Source organism: Haemorhous mexicanus, chromosome 3 (genome assembly GCF_027477595.1).
Source record: "Haemorhous mexicanus isolate bHaeMex1 chromosome 3, bHaeMex1.pri, whole genome shotgun sequence".
Taxonomy (NCBI): Eukaryota; Metazoa; Chordata; class Aves; order Passeriformes; family Fringillidae; genus Haemorhous; species Haemorhous mexicanus.
In genome coordinates this window covers 14,637,176-14,651,119 of record NC_082343.1, presented here as the reverse complement: position 1 = coordinate 14,651,119, position 13,944 = coordinate 14,637,176, and the positions used below count along the sequence as shown (strand labels likewise).

At 46.4% G+C, this 13,944-nt stretch overlaps 1 long non-coding RNA gene across 1 annotated transcript; it reads right to left on the bottom strand.

The window, feature by feature from the left end:
• Nucleotides 1–824: 824 nt before the first annotated feature.
• On the bottom strand, nucleotides 825–3,816 carry LOC132324613 (uncharacterized). Its single transcript, XR_009485685.1, has 2 exons — nucleotides 3,739–3,816; nucleotides 825–3,306 (listed from the first exon to the last, which is right to left on the bottom strand). It is a non-coding gene; the product is annotated as an uncharacterized LOC132324613 (long non-coding RNA).
• Nucleotides 3,817–13,944: the final 10,128 nt, after the last annotated feature.

Sequence of the window (13,944 nt, the reverse complement as noted above, 5' to 3'; positions counted from 1 at the left end):
ATCCTTTGCAGCTACATGACTGGCTTGCTGGGTGAGACTTACAGGTCCTCACGAGGAAGTAGGTAGTTTATTCCCAGGGTTTCACATGCTTGTTTTCCATGCAAGTCCAGACTGGCTGCATAGAGATGAATTGTGTTTAAGAGAGTCCTGCTGAATTCCCACAGCAGAATCTGACCTGCAGCTCTCATTATCCTTTTCTGGAAGGCAAATCCCTCCAGCACAGGGATTTGCACCCAATTACACCCAAACCCATCCTATCCTGACAGACCTTCGTCCAAGGGTGTGGATGAGGGTCTGTCAGGATAGGATGGGTTTGGGTGCAATTAAACCACATAGTCGCAGCTCACTGTACCCATCTCAGGAGAAGTTTTGGACTGGCACAGGCTTCCTTGCCACGGACTTGGGTATCTCAAAGACAGGATAGTTGCCAGCAGGAGCTGGCATAAGACCCAGTGATGGCAGCACCCAGGAAAGCCAGGTGAGGTGGGGATCTGAGCTTTCCCCAGCAGCACCATGGGCTTACAAGAGGGTACCTGGGGCAGCAGCACCCTTCAGGGCTGGGATCACTCCTGCGCTCCTATCAGGCCTGGATGTAAGTTGTGATCCTTAACACACCGATGGAACTGTCTGGATCTAGTCTCAGCATTGAAACAAGGTCTGAGTCTAGACACGAAGGGCAAGACCAGTTCTGTGGTCTGTGTTTGTAGGTTCAGTCTGGCCCCTGGGCCAAGCTAAGGACACAGAGTAGAATGTGCCATTTAATCTGGCTGGATTAATGTGTGAATTTAACTAGATCTCATCTTGTCTCAATAAAATCTAGAACATGCTGTTGAAAATTTTTATTTAATCTTTCTCCAAGACTTTTTGCATGTATTTGAGCAAGAAACTTGCGGCACAGGGTAATTGCAATGGAATGAGAAACCAAGTTTAAGCAAAACCCAGAGCGTGGGGCTGAGATCAGCATCCTGTCATCTTTAGATTTGTGAATCTGATTCAGAGTCTGTCCTGCCCCCTCTCCTGCAGGAAGGCTGTAAAATTGATTTAGGTACTATCCTGTAGGATCACTCCAGGACAGCTGTCTCTGTACCCAGTCAGCCACAAAAAGCACAGTATTGCACTAGCTATGATCACATTTAGGTAGTTTGACAAAAAAAGGCTCCAGGGACTCATCACAAGGAAAAACATAAAATTGTTTGGAAATATTAATCAGGGGGATATCACCAGTTTTGTTCTTCTCAAGTAATGCTAACTTGCAAGAAACAGAGAAACAATGAGAGAAGGAAAAGGGTACAGCAAGCCTGGCTGTAGCAGAGGGCTGGAAACCAAAAGGCAAATTCATTTGAGATCCAGGGATTAAGATCCAATCATTTGACCTCAGATTAAAAAGTGGATAAGCACAACAAAGAATAGCTTAAAACATTTGGGAAAGTGTAAAGGAAAATCAAGTGGCATTAAATAACAAAACAGCTGCATTAAGCCAGAATGCCTCCCTGATCATAGGCAGCAAATCCAAGTAAGGGATACCTCAAGCTTCCTCAGCACCATCCAGTCATCCCCCAGCATTTCTATTTCGGTGCCACCCTCTGAGTTAAATCAAAAAGAACTCGCCCTGCTCCACACCAGTTTGTTGCTTGTATTGAGCTGCTCTCCCTCACCCTCAGGGGAGCACAGCCACCTGCCAAAACCCCTTATTAGGAAGAAACTACCCAGCAGAAGTAGGCTAGCTAGCTGTAAATGCATGCTGGAGGACAGGAATCCCAGGACAGCGATGCTCAGGCTCTGAGTGCAGTGTGGCTGCTTCCCAGCTTTACTTTGTGAGCTTCCCCCACCAGCGTGGTTTCTTTTCCTGGACTTGGCCTGTATCTCCTAAGGAAAATCATCCAGCTCATGGCAGGTCATGGCTCTGCCCCAGCCTTGGCTCCACTGCAGGTGTAGGAAATGCAGAGAGCAGTCATGGGCTGGGGGCCACAGAGCTGAGCTGGATGGAGGCTGGGTGTTCCCCTTGCCCAGATTCAGGGAAGAACCAGTGTCCCTGTGACAGGCACAGTTCCCTGCTAGAACACTTCAACCACAGCATCCCACAGGCAAACACCAGCCACAGCGACCTCCCCACTGCCACCATCCTACAAACAGGCTGTGTCCTCGCAGAGTGTTTCTGCCACTGAAAAGCACCTTGCAATGACGGGGTCTGAGCATGGGACTTCTTCTGCCCAGAAGTGTGTTACTGCTTTTCCTTCTCCTTCTTGTCCAGTGGACAGTGATCCTGTTTTTCCAGCAGCCCCACTGCCAGCTGCAGTGGCCTGGCAGGCGCAGTGACCCCAAGTGATTATTTAATAGCGGATTGTATAACAGAGCAGGGCAGACATTACATTTCTGTCTCTGACCTCAGCCCTGGGACATCTCCCACCCATAAAACTTCCAGTCTAATCTTTCAGACCTTAGAGGAGCAGCCTTAGGCATGTGACACCATCCTTCAGAGAGAAGTGACCACTGGGGACCAGGTAGCTCTGGACAGGAATGAGCTGCCCAGCACCTCTCAGTCCCACAGAAGGGAAAAGAGAAGGGAGCCTAATGCTCCACAAAGGCTCAGGTTTGGAGCCCAGACCCTGCTGAAGTGCCCAACATGACCCTGCAAAGTCCCTCTGCTCCCTGCTATTAATCAAAATGGAGCACTACACTCGCCTCTCCATTCATAGTGAACTGTTTCAGCAAGGTGAAGATGGATGAGCTGGCCTTGAGCAGGGCAAGCCAGCTCCACCAGCTCCCCTGGGTTCCAGCCACACAGCCTCTGGAATCTGGGAGCAGCTGAACCCCTTGGACCTACTCCAGTAGGGGTGGACAGTGCCCAGGAGCCAGTGGAGAGGTGCCTGCTGCTCTGAATAGTCCAGAAGTCAGGACATGCCAGCCTTGTGCCGGTGATATCCCCAAACTGTGTTGCTCTTCCATGGAGCTGAGGAGACAGTTCAAGGCAGTAGGTTGTAGCCCTCAGTGGTCAGGAGGATGCTGCGGTGTTGCAAGGAGGTGGGCACAGGCAGGCCTTGCTTAATCAGTGCTGGGCATGTGCCAGGTGGCTCAGACCCATCTCATCCAGAAATCCATCAAAACCAGCTTCTCCTGAAGCCTTACTGGAGCAGACATAACAAGGAGCTTGTTTCTGAGCTTGACTTCAGCATGTCCTGGCTCTAGGCATTCCCTTTCAGCAGGACTTGGTGGGTGTGAACGGCCCCTCCAGGATGAGCACCGATCTGCTGGAAGCTGGAGAGGACTAGCAGGGCCACCAGGCTGGTTGAGGTCAGGAAACATTGCCTACAGGGAGAGGTGGAGACAGCTGGCTTGGTTAGTTGGGAAGGAGAGGAGGTTGGGGTGATTTAGCAGGAGTCTACAGTGACTTGGCAGCTAGAAGGGAGGATGAAGCTGAAGCTTCTCCAGCAGGTAAGTCAGCCTGGCTGGTTCAGGGTATTAGGAAAAGCTCCTTCCCTGGAAGGGTGGTGCAGCCCTGGGACATGGACCCAGAGTGGAAGGGTTTCCATCCTTTCAAATTTTCCAGCCTTGGCTGCTCTGACCCAGCTTCGGCAACAATCCTGCTCCAAAGGCTGGCTGAATCTGAGACTGCCATAGGCCCCTTCTCACCAGCACTTTCTTTGAGAGGCAATTCTATACCAAACTAAGCCAAAATCAGCCTCCTGCCTTGAGCTATTTGTGCCAACTTCCATCAGATACTGCTCCTGTACAACTTACCAAAATGTACCTGCTCAGGGGTGCAGCAGTGCAGAGAGCATTTCACAGCAGCCTGAGCTTAGAAGCACACAGTTTACCAACAGCCACAGCAAAAATAAGTCCAAAGGGCAAGATCAAAATCCAGCATTTAAAATCCGTGACTCACTCCACAGCTGGGCCAGGGAGGCAGCTGCTGCAGTGTGGGTCTAACCATTAACCAGGGGGCTAGAGAGGTGTGATGCTCTCTGAAAAACAGGGTGCTGGGCCTGAGGTCTGTGTGCCAGCACTGGGAGAGTGTGTGCAGCAAGGCATAGGGATGTTCCTGTAGAGCCCACTCTGAGTCTGGCAATTGCTACCATGTCTGACCCCTCTGCACTCTTCAGCAGCAACCAACTCTCAGAACTCACCTGAAACCATGTCTGATCAACTCCTTGGCAAGGAAGAAAAGAATAAGAAGGCACATTAATGTATTTTTAATAGGTTACATAAACGGTTACATTCAAAGCTGCTTTGCAAACAGGTGACACAAGATACCAGTGCTTCCACAGACAGGAGAGCCAGGCCTTTAATGCAGAAAACATTTTGGTTGTCTCAAAGGCAAATTGTCCTCCCCTCGGAGGAGACAAATCTCAGCTGGAAGCAGCGGCTTCCATTTGCTAGGAGGATTTTTATTTTTCAAAGCCAGTCTATTTCATTTACAGGCAATGGGGAACCGGATGGGAGCAGGTCTGTGGATCTTTAAAGCCTCCTGTGCCTGCCTGGTGCCTGCCGTGCTACTGCTGGCAGGGACAGCCCTGCCTGGCCCTCACCCCCCTGGAGTGATGCAAGAGATGCCTTTGCACTTTGCCTTAGTAGGAAAGCAGAGCTGGCAGCAAACCCGCCCGGGAGGCAGTGCAGGAGGCTGGAGGTGAAGGACCAGAGCTCGGTCCCCATGGCAGGGTGGGTGACAGCTCTGGGCAAAGGGTTTGCCCAAGGAGTGTCCGGGGGCAAGTGCTCCCTTATCACACACTCACGGGGCTGTGTTTACCAGGCTGCTCCTCCAGCTGCCTGTCAGCTGGAGTTTCTACCCTGCCCAAAGGGCAGGGGCTCATGGTGGATTTTGCCATCTGATCACATGGATCCAGCAGTGCCCAAGGACAGCTGGCCACACTATGTGTTCCCCATGTCACAAGGATCAGGGGTGTCCTGACATGGAACAGGCTGAGATCCCGGGCCCCGGGTCTCTCCCAGGCCAGCATGACAAGTACCATGGAGTTCAGTGCCTGACACAGCTGTGGGAGTGGGAATGCCAGCAGCTGCCCTGCATTTTCAGGCTACTCCTGTCCCTAGCAAGGCAGCAGGGATGGCACAGAGAGCAGCCCGGAGCCTGGAGAGAGAGGGCTGCCAAAAATACCAAACCAAGGTTGGTCCTTCTCCCCACAAGTGTTACAAAATCCATGGCTGAGTTTAAACATTGAAGAAACTGTGACCTCTGGCTCTAGGCAGACCCTTGGAAACATGTGCCCCAGCCTGAAAGAAAGGAGCATAAACGAAAGGAGAACCCAAAAGGAGCAAATCCAGAAGGAAAGCATTGCAGGAACAAGCCCAGCTGAAGCCAAGAGGGGAGGGCAAAGGAACAGCTTTCCAAAAGGCACAACTACGCAGCTGCTCTATGACTGTTGCAACATTCCTGTTCTGAAACACCATCTAAAGCCAATTTTTCTTACATGTAATGACGACAGAAAACAAAAGAAGGTGGAAAATTCCCAAAATAACGAGCATGGTTAATGTGGTATCAAAACAACTGTTTTGCTCTGCATAGATGTGGACTGTCTCCAAGTCTGAAGCTGCCCCCACCCTCTCCCAGGAGTTAAGATAACACTAGGGAGTCCAGAGAACAGGCAGAGCTTGACAGCACATAGCTGGCAGGATCCAGACTTTTCCCAGCTCCTGCTTTGGCCCATGGCAGCCTCCACCAGTGTTAGGGCTTCTCCTTCACCTACATCTTCCTTCTGCAGCTCATCATTATGGAAATACATGCCCACAGCCTCTCCCTCCCACCCCAGTTTCCCTTTTGAATCTCCCACTTGTTTTGCCAATGTGTCAGTGGCAGTAAAGTCCCTGAAGCGCCCCCCCCCCCCCCCCACACACACATACTCTATGGTCTCAGCGTCCTTCCAACCCAGCTCTCACCTCCTGCTTTGTGCGTAGTGAGAGTGGGTGTCTCTACCCTGTGACCATCTGAAAACAGTCTCCTCCTTGAAAAAAGCCACCAGGGAGCTCATCAGGTAGGCTGGGCTTGCTGCTCCCTGCGTGGGGGTGAGCTCCAGACAGAGCCTGCAGGGCATGGCTCAGGAGTGGCACCATCCAGCAGCCAGGCAGGAGCCAGGCAGGCAGTCACAGCCCCACCTCTGCCATTATTTCCCTGATGCCCCTACCATGAGAAGTGGGAAAAGCAGAGCCCAAAGGAAAATCAGGAGGAAAGGGATGGAACCCAGTCCCACCCTCTCCCTGCATCTCTTTTGTGAGCCCTTTGAGGCAGATGTCTCATCCCGCAGGGGACCCTCTGAGCTCCACCTATGCTGCTGTGGCAGTCACTTTTTCATGCCTTTCACTGCCTCATTGCATTTATTTAATTACTACTCCTCAGGAGTAGCATTGCTCACATCTTTGGCTTTGTTGGAGCCTTTTCCATTCTGTTCCCAGTGGAAGCAATCACACTTGTCTTGCAAGATCTGTTCTTGCTAAGCCAGGCTGCCATTTATCCATTATTATTGAAGTATCAAAGGCATTTGCACATGTTCAGGAGCACACCAGCTCCCTCAAGGAGGAGGGATGAAATATCACCTCTTGCCTGATAAATTGCTTACACAAGTGGAACCAAACCCAGGTTTCTGGATTATCCACTGGGGCTCTTTTGCAATGCTGCTCTTAGGAACAGGGTTGTGGAGATGTCTTAGCTCACACTCCAGAGCTGGTAAGACTGCAGAAGAGATTCAGACATTGAGTTTTCCACCTTGGCGGCCTCTTGGTCACCCAGAGGAGATTCCGACATCAAGGATGGGTTTCTGCAGAAACAATCTTACAAGCTGCCCTCTCCAAAGCACAGCTGTGTTCAGCCACATATGTGCTTAATGCCCTTGGCTGTGCCCTACACAGTCTCTCTCCTCACCCACAGACAGCTCAGCAAATTCTGGAGTAGCCATTCTGATGAATGAGAGTCCAAACTCAAGCACCTGGGAGTCCTTCTGCACATCTTGGCAGGTCCTTGAGGGTGATCCAGTGCAGACGCTGCAGGACAGCATCCCATGACCTCACACAGCCCTCGAGCACATGTCAGATCTACTTCAGAGAGTTTGTCTAAGATTTCACTGTCCCCAGTTCAGCAGAAGCCAGCACAGCAGTCCCCAGTGCTGAACTCGGAGCCAAGGGACCTGGATTTCTTGCTGCCACCTGCTGTCCCCTATCAGCAGGGCAGGCCCTGCCCTGCTCCTTGCCAGCTCTGCCCCAGAGCCCCCGCCTGGATCCAGGGAGGAAACAGCAGGACCCACTGATCCTGTCCCCCAGCCCCCGTTCCCTGAGAAGCACTAGACAGACCCAAAGCCTGGATATTAATGGAAACACAAAAGCAGGGATCTTTATGTCCTGATTCTCCTGGTTACAAAAGGCCACTCCAAAATTACAGTTGTGCCTGATTGTCTCCCTGGAGGACACAGACTTGGGGAATAGTGGCCCACCTTTGCTGTTAGCCAGGACAGGCCCACAGGAGAGCTTCCCCCTGCTAACTCAGCCCTTCACAGGGAGGGAGGGAAGGCGACAGCTGAAGACATGGAAGAAATAATTAATTAATTAATTAATAGTAAGAACATAATCTATGCCTGCTACTTTGAGATAGTAAGTTTCCTGCTTCAATTGACAGATAAGTAAGTTGAGTGGATGCCAGGACACATTTCAGATGATCAGGTGTATGGTCCAGCGATGCAAATCAGGTAAAATGCTGCAGAAACCTGACAACAGCAGAGCTGCAGGTGCTTGGTCCTGAAGGACCCTGCCCTTTCCTCCCTTCTGTATTTCTGATAAACAGGGCAAACCAGTATTTTATCACCTGGGCTGTGCCTGGCATAAAAGGAATTTGTGACTACACATCATGTAAGGCAATTTTTTCATTCTTTTTAAAAATATTGTATCATTTATTTCTAGGCAGAACTATAGGCCATGAAAGGAACTAGGAGAGGGAGAAGAGGCAGCAGTCTGTTGTGAAAGGTCTGCAGAGACATAGTTGATAAATGTCTTTGTGGCAATAGCTGCCTTATACTTCACTGAGCTCATGTCCTCACTCTCACCAGATTCCTGGCAGAAACTGGCACCCCCTGGCCCTACAAAGCTCTGCAGGCAAAACCCAGGCACAGGTAGGTTATTCAGTGTCACCTCCACACAATGCACAAGTCCAGTGACATTCCCCAGCAAAGTCTGGACTTGCGGGAGGACAAGGACAGCCACTTGGCTGTGTACCTGTGGGGACCAGTGCAATCTCCAAGGTCAAGCAAGCTGCATGGGCATGCTGCAGGGGCAAGCTGCTCCATTTCATTAGGAAACCAGGAGGAAGTGGCAAGAAAACAGGGAACTCAAAGATCCTGGGCCTCATGTATTCATCATGTGCAAGCCAGGTGCCACAGAGCTACCTTGTACTGAGCCCAAAGCTATCTAAACTGCCTAAAATCCATTTTGCCACAATCAATCTATCAGGCACCTGTGTGTAAACTCAACCAGCCTGGCTCTGAAAGCTTCTCTGCTTTACAGGCCAGCAGCACAGACACTGGTGTCTGTTCTGTGCTGCTGCCACAACCAAGAACCAAATGTGCTCATGTTCCCCTTGCTCCTTTGCTCAGCTCCCTGTTCAGAGAGCAGATAAAAACGGTATCTCCCAGGCGAACACAGTTCAGCCTCTCCACCCACCCTGCCCCCAGATCTCGGCAGGGAAACTTGGACTGGGTTTGGAAAGGACACAAAGCAAAATGCAGTTGTTATCAGCTTGGCCTCTGTGTTGCATAGCCCTGGGTACAAGGCTGATTCAGGGTTATTGGCAGTGTGTTTGGATAAAGGTAAACAGACTCCTCAGCAAGCTGCAGGACAAAGTGTGGACAAGTGTCTGAACTCCCAGTGAAATCTGGAGCACTGGGCAATTTGGGCAATTTGTTTTTAGGGCTCTTTTGCTCAAAAATATAAGAGCAAACTCCCACCCTCCTTGGCTCATGAACCAAGCTCACAGCTGGCAAGCCTAAGCTCAAACCACACACACAGCTCAAAGCAGGCACTCAAGTGAGTGACTCTTTGAATACTGATCTACAGAGTCTTTAACAGGAACCAGGCAAATGCAGGTACAAGCAGTCACACAGGGAGTTGGGAAATGGGGAATATCAGCATCTCAAGAGGACTACAAGATAGAAGCAGCTTAAGTGCTTGCAAAATGGCTTAAGAGCAGCTTCACATGGAAAGTGACTGCTGCTTAAGCAGTTTAAAGACGAGCCCCTCTCAAACATTGGTCAGCTATGAGCAGCTTAGTGTAGGAAGGGCTCCTGCCAAGGCTGCTGGGATGGCAGCATGCCACAGGAGAGAAACAAGTGTCCCCTTGGAGCAGGGAGCCTCACCCCACACACATTCCACCCATGAACGTGTGCCATCCTGGCCTCAGAGCCGTTCCTTCCTCCCCATGAAAGGAGCCTTGTCCTTGGCCGGATGTTCTCTGGAAAGGTCCACAAAGCAGAGTTCCTGGAAAGCTGAGCCGGCTTTCAGAAAAAAAATGAAATTTAAAAAAAAAAAATTAAATTTAAATTTAAAAAATAATAAAAAATAAAATAAAATTAAAGTAAAAATTAAATAACAAAATAAAAATAAAATAAAAATTAACAAAATAAAATAAAATAAATTTTTAAATTATTAAATAAAATAAAAGTATAAAATAAAAATAAAATAAAATAATTAAAATAAAATGTTTTAAAATAGAAAATAAAAAATAAAATATAATAAAATAAAAATAAAAAAATTAAATATAATAAATTTAAATATAATAAAAATTTTTAAAATAAAATAAAATAATTAAAAGTTTTAAATTATAAATAAATAAATAAATAAAATAAAGTAAAATAAATAAAAACATAAAAAAACTAAACTAAACTAAAATGTAGGCTGTGCTGGCAGTCTTAGGCCAGGAGCTCCAACTTATTTCTTCCTGCCAGTTTCAAAGAGTAAGATTAACTTCTGTTGTCCTTGCATCCTTGAATATCCCTGCCCTATTTCTTGGGAATTTTCAAATTGTGCAGAAGACAGAAGAACAAACTTTGTTCAGAAGCTATGGGAGATAAAGAGGAAAGTCTCCATTTCTTCTTTTTTTTTTCTGCAATGCCAGGGTCATCAAAGCAGTGGAGCACTGGAGGTAATGGCAGGGGCAGATTGAAGCAGCACTAAAAAGTGAATGATGTCTAACTCAAACGTGTTATTTGTCTATGGTGAAGAAAGCAAGAAGAGCGGAGTTGCACTCAGCTGTGAACTTGGGGTCCACATACTTGAAGACGTGGTGAAGTGTTATCACCTTTTCTTTCTTTCATGAGAGAAGCCTGCCCTTCAGACTACTTCAGGTAGGGTTGTTTTTATTATTACATGAAAGAGCTGAAAAAAAGCAAGACTAGAGAACATGTTACTTTGAAATAAATCAATAGCTTAGTCCTAATCTGGAATCCTCTGGCTAGCTCTCATTGCTTCCTGTTAAAAGGAACAAAAAGGAGGAGTTAGGGGCATATAAAGGATCCTTCTGAAGGCACAGACAAGTCTTTGCCCATACAGCAATAAAGAGATGGAAAAAACACCACAGAAATCTTGGGCAAGGGAAACATATTTAAGTGTAACTAAAATAATCCAATTTGAGTTCTATCCTCAGAAGTCAGGAGTTTGTTTTGGATTTGAAGTGCACCCCAAGAAGATAAGAGAACTAGAAGTTCAGTAAGCAGGATTCCCACCTTCAGCTACTGAAGTTTTAGGTTAAGTGTGGTTTAATCAGAAGCCATGCAGCAACTTCAAAAAAAGATTACCATGTCACTGTCTGACCAGGCTATTTCTTAGACACTTCTGAAGCCTTTTGACGGGATGCTTATCTAAAGCTCACTGATTTAAGCTGATTTAGCAGTTACAGTGCTGTGGTTAACAGAAGAGAAAATAGAAGCATAATCTATATTACATGCAAATCCCTGCATCCATGCCATTCAGTTTAAAATGGCCAGAAGTTTGCACTTTGCTGATAGAGAAAGCATCACTAAAATACAAACTGTGCTTCCTCAAACATCCAAAGACTATTGTATTAACAGCCTAAGAGACAGAAAATTTAGGATTTTCAGTAAGAAGCATTCTAATAACTTCTGGAGGCTTATTTGACTACTACCCACTTGACTTTTGAATGGAGCACAAGCAATTTAATTTTTTTAGTAGCTTGAAGAAAGATGAAACCACAAATGGAAAGATGGCAAGAGAAAATAAACTGATAATGGCTTATATGAAATTGAGTAATTACATCCTGCATTGTGCTTCAACTGCCAACCTCAGCCATCCCCCATCCTACAATCCCATTCCAGTGTTTAATTCTGAATACTGCTACACTGCCCCTGCCAGGATTAATTTGTTTTCCTGGATCCCAGATGCTTTGGAAAAGAGGGTTAATTATCATGCCATAGTTGCTGGCTTCCTGGCACATTCCTGCAGGACTCACTCCCTTGCATGAAGACCCACTCAGGCTGCAGCTGCTCCATGAACACCAGAGAAGGAAAAGTTAAATAAATCATGCCAGAAATTAAGACCACGCTTCAGCAGCTGCAACAGTGAGAAGGAAGAGCAGGGAACCCATCTGAATTCATGTATGGCTCCAACCCAGGGAGCTGGCTGGGAAAGGCCAGGACAGGAAGGCTTGGCACAGGGCAGATAAAGCTTTCTGAATACAAGAAAAGGGACTGAGGTTACTTCCTTCAGAGAGTCATGGTCAAAGCACAGCACAAGTAATCTGGCTGCATTAGGTTCCTCCACATCCTGTGACAATTACAGTCCTTGGAGGAAGAAATCCTCTATTTTTAACAGGGAAAGGCTATTTTGCATTAGGAGACTAAGCAGAACACAAATATTTTGCTCTTTTAACTTGATCATGCAGCTGTCTAAAAAATGGATTGACCCTTTATCAAATCAGATGCTTTAGCAGTAGAACATGGGGGGCCTCATCATCCCCGAAACGTTGAACACCTATTTGCTTCTGGTTATTTTTATATGACTCTGGTATTAAGGAAACCAAATGGCAGCCTAGAAACATCACATTATCACAAGAGCAAGCACATCTGACCACCTCTCCCCACAAGTGTCAATATTAATGGTGCAACTGAGAAGATATTTGAATTTCACAACAAATCAGTCATGCAGCATACTTCTCTCTGACTGGCTAGATATAAAATAGACACAAAACCCTGTAATGACTAAAAAACCCACTGGTAGCTACAGATGTGGGAATGCAAGGTATTTTCAAAAAAAAAGGAACACAGAAAAGAATCCCAAATATGTTTAAACACATCCCTGAGATGAAAAAAATAATTGAGCAAAAAGTGTTCATGTCCCCAGACCTTGATGCATTATTTAACAGAAGAGACTGAATATCTCCTGCTAAGCCACCAGCACATTCAAACAAGTTCAAGAGCTGTTCACAAGAACACACACAGCAGGAAAAGGAGCAAGTTGCATTTAATTACAACAAAAGGGTTTTAGCCAGTAACAAGCCAGCTCGCCCCAAACATTATCCCTTTCTAAAAGACAGACTTAGTGACACCACATCGTTATATCATTCCTTTCACAAAGCAAGACACCCAAACACAACCTCCACATTTTTTTTAACTCTTCTCTTTCATCACCCTAGCAATACACTCTTTTCTTGCTGTGGTGGTATAGAAAGTCAAAAACCAACTCTTCACACTTCTTGCATATAAGGAAAAATAAATATAAACAAGAATTAGAGCATCATGAGAAGAGGAACATATCTCCACCTGAACACATCTTTGCCCCAAGGAAAGGTGATCAATTGGAAAAACAAACAAAACATCATCAAAAACCAAAACCCAACAAAACAAAGAGTGGGACAGACATGAAGAAATTACATTGTGAATGACAGCTGCTTACAAGCAGGGAACGTGCATAGCGATGTTCAATGTTCTGCTTGTGTGACTTAGGCAAAAGAGACAGGGAAAAACCCCTGCATTAAGAGACCTTGAAGGTTTAATTTTAATCTAACAAGTATGGTAATACCACTGCCAAATGAGAGACAAACTTCACTCTCTATGGAGCAACTGATTCCCCACCTGCCCCACTGTTTGGGCTCTGTTCTAAAGAGCAAGAATAAAGGTGAACACAGACTTCATGTGTGGAAGAAGACCAACCTCATTCCTTCCTGAGGACAAGAATCCACTCTTGTAGGCCCAAGAGAAAACATTATTTTCTTTTAACAGCAAAACACCTACAAAAAAATCTTTCCTGTTCTCATGAAGACATGAATAAGAGAAAGAAGCTTGCACAATTCTTCATTCTCCTCTCTTTTCTGCCTTACATGTTACAGGCTACTCATTTTGCATATGGGCCTTCCAGCTGCTATCAAGTCCTCTATGATGCACCCAGAACCATGCTCCATTTGATCTGGGAAGACACAGGAAAGATGCCTTTCACCTGAACATCTTAGGCACTGAATGCTGTGATCCACTGAGGAAACCAAAACATTAAAGTGCTTTTTTTGTTTGTTTGTTTGTGGGTTTTTTGTTTTTTTTTTTTTTTTTTTTTAATGAAACCTGAATGTTTTAAGGGTCACTCATTCCACACTACAATTTGAAAACAGACTGTTTTTAATGCTCAGCTACAAACAACTTCTGGAACTACATTAACACAACTAGCAATGGAAATTGTGACAGAAGAAACAGGGTTCCACAGAACATTCAAGGTGATAAAAGAGAAATGAGAGACTGGGAGAGATCTTTTACAGTTAAAACAGTAAGCAGCACAGAGCATTTCACCAGCAGCAAGATATAGCATGTGGACTTCTGCCCTGGAGCTGTCTGGAAGCAATTTCTGAGGAAAGAGGACTCTAGCTGAAAGAGTCTCAGCAGTGCCTCTAAAATGAAAGTCTCATTGCTACCTCACAGACAGGAGGCTGGGATTATTCCAAACCCTGTGCTGAAAGAC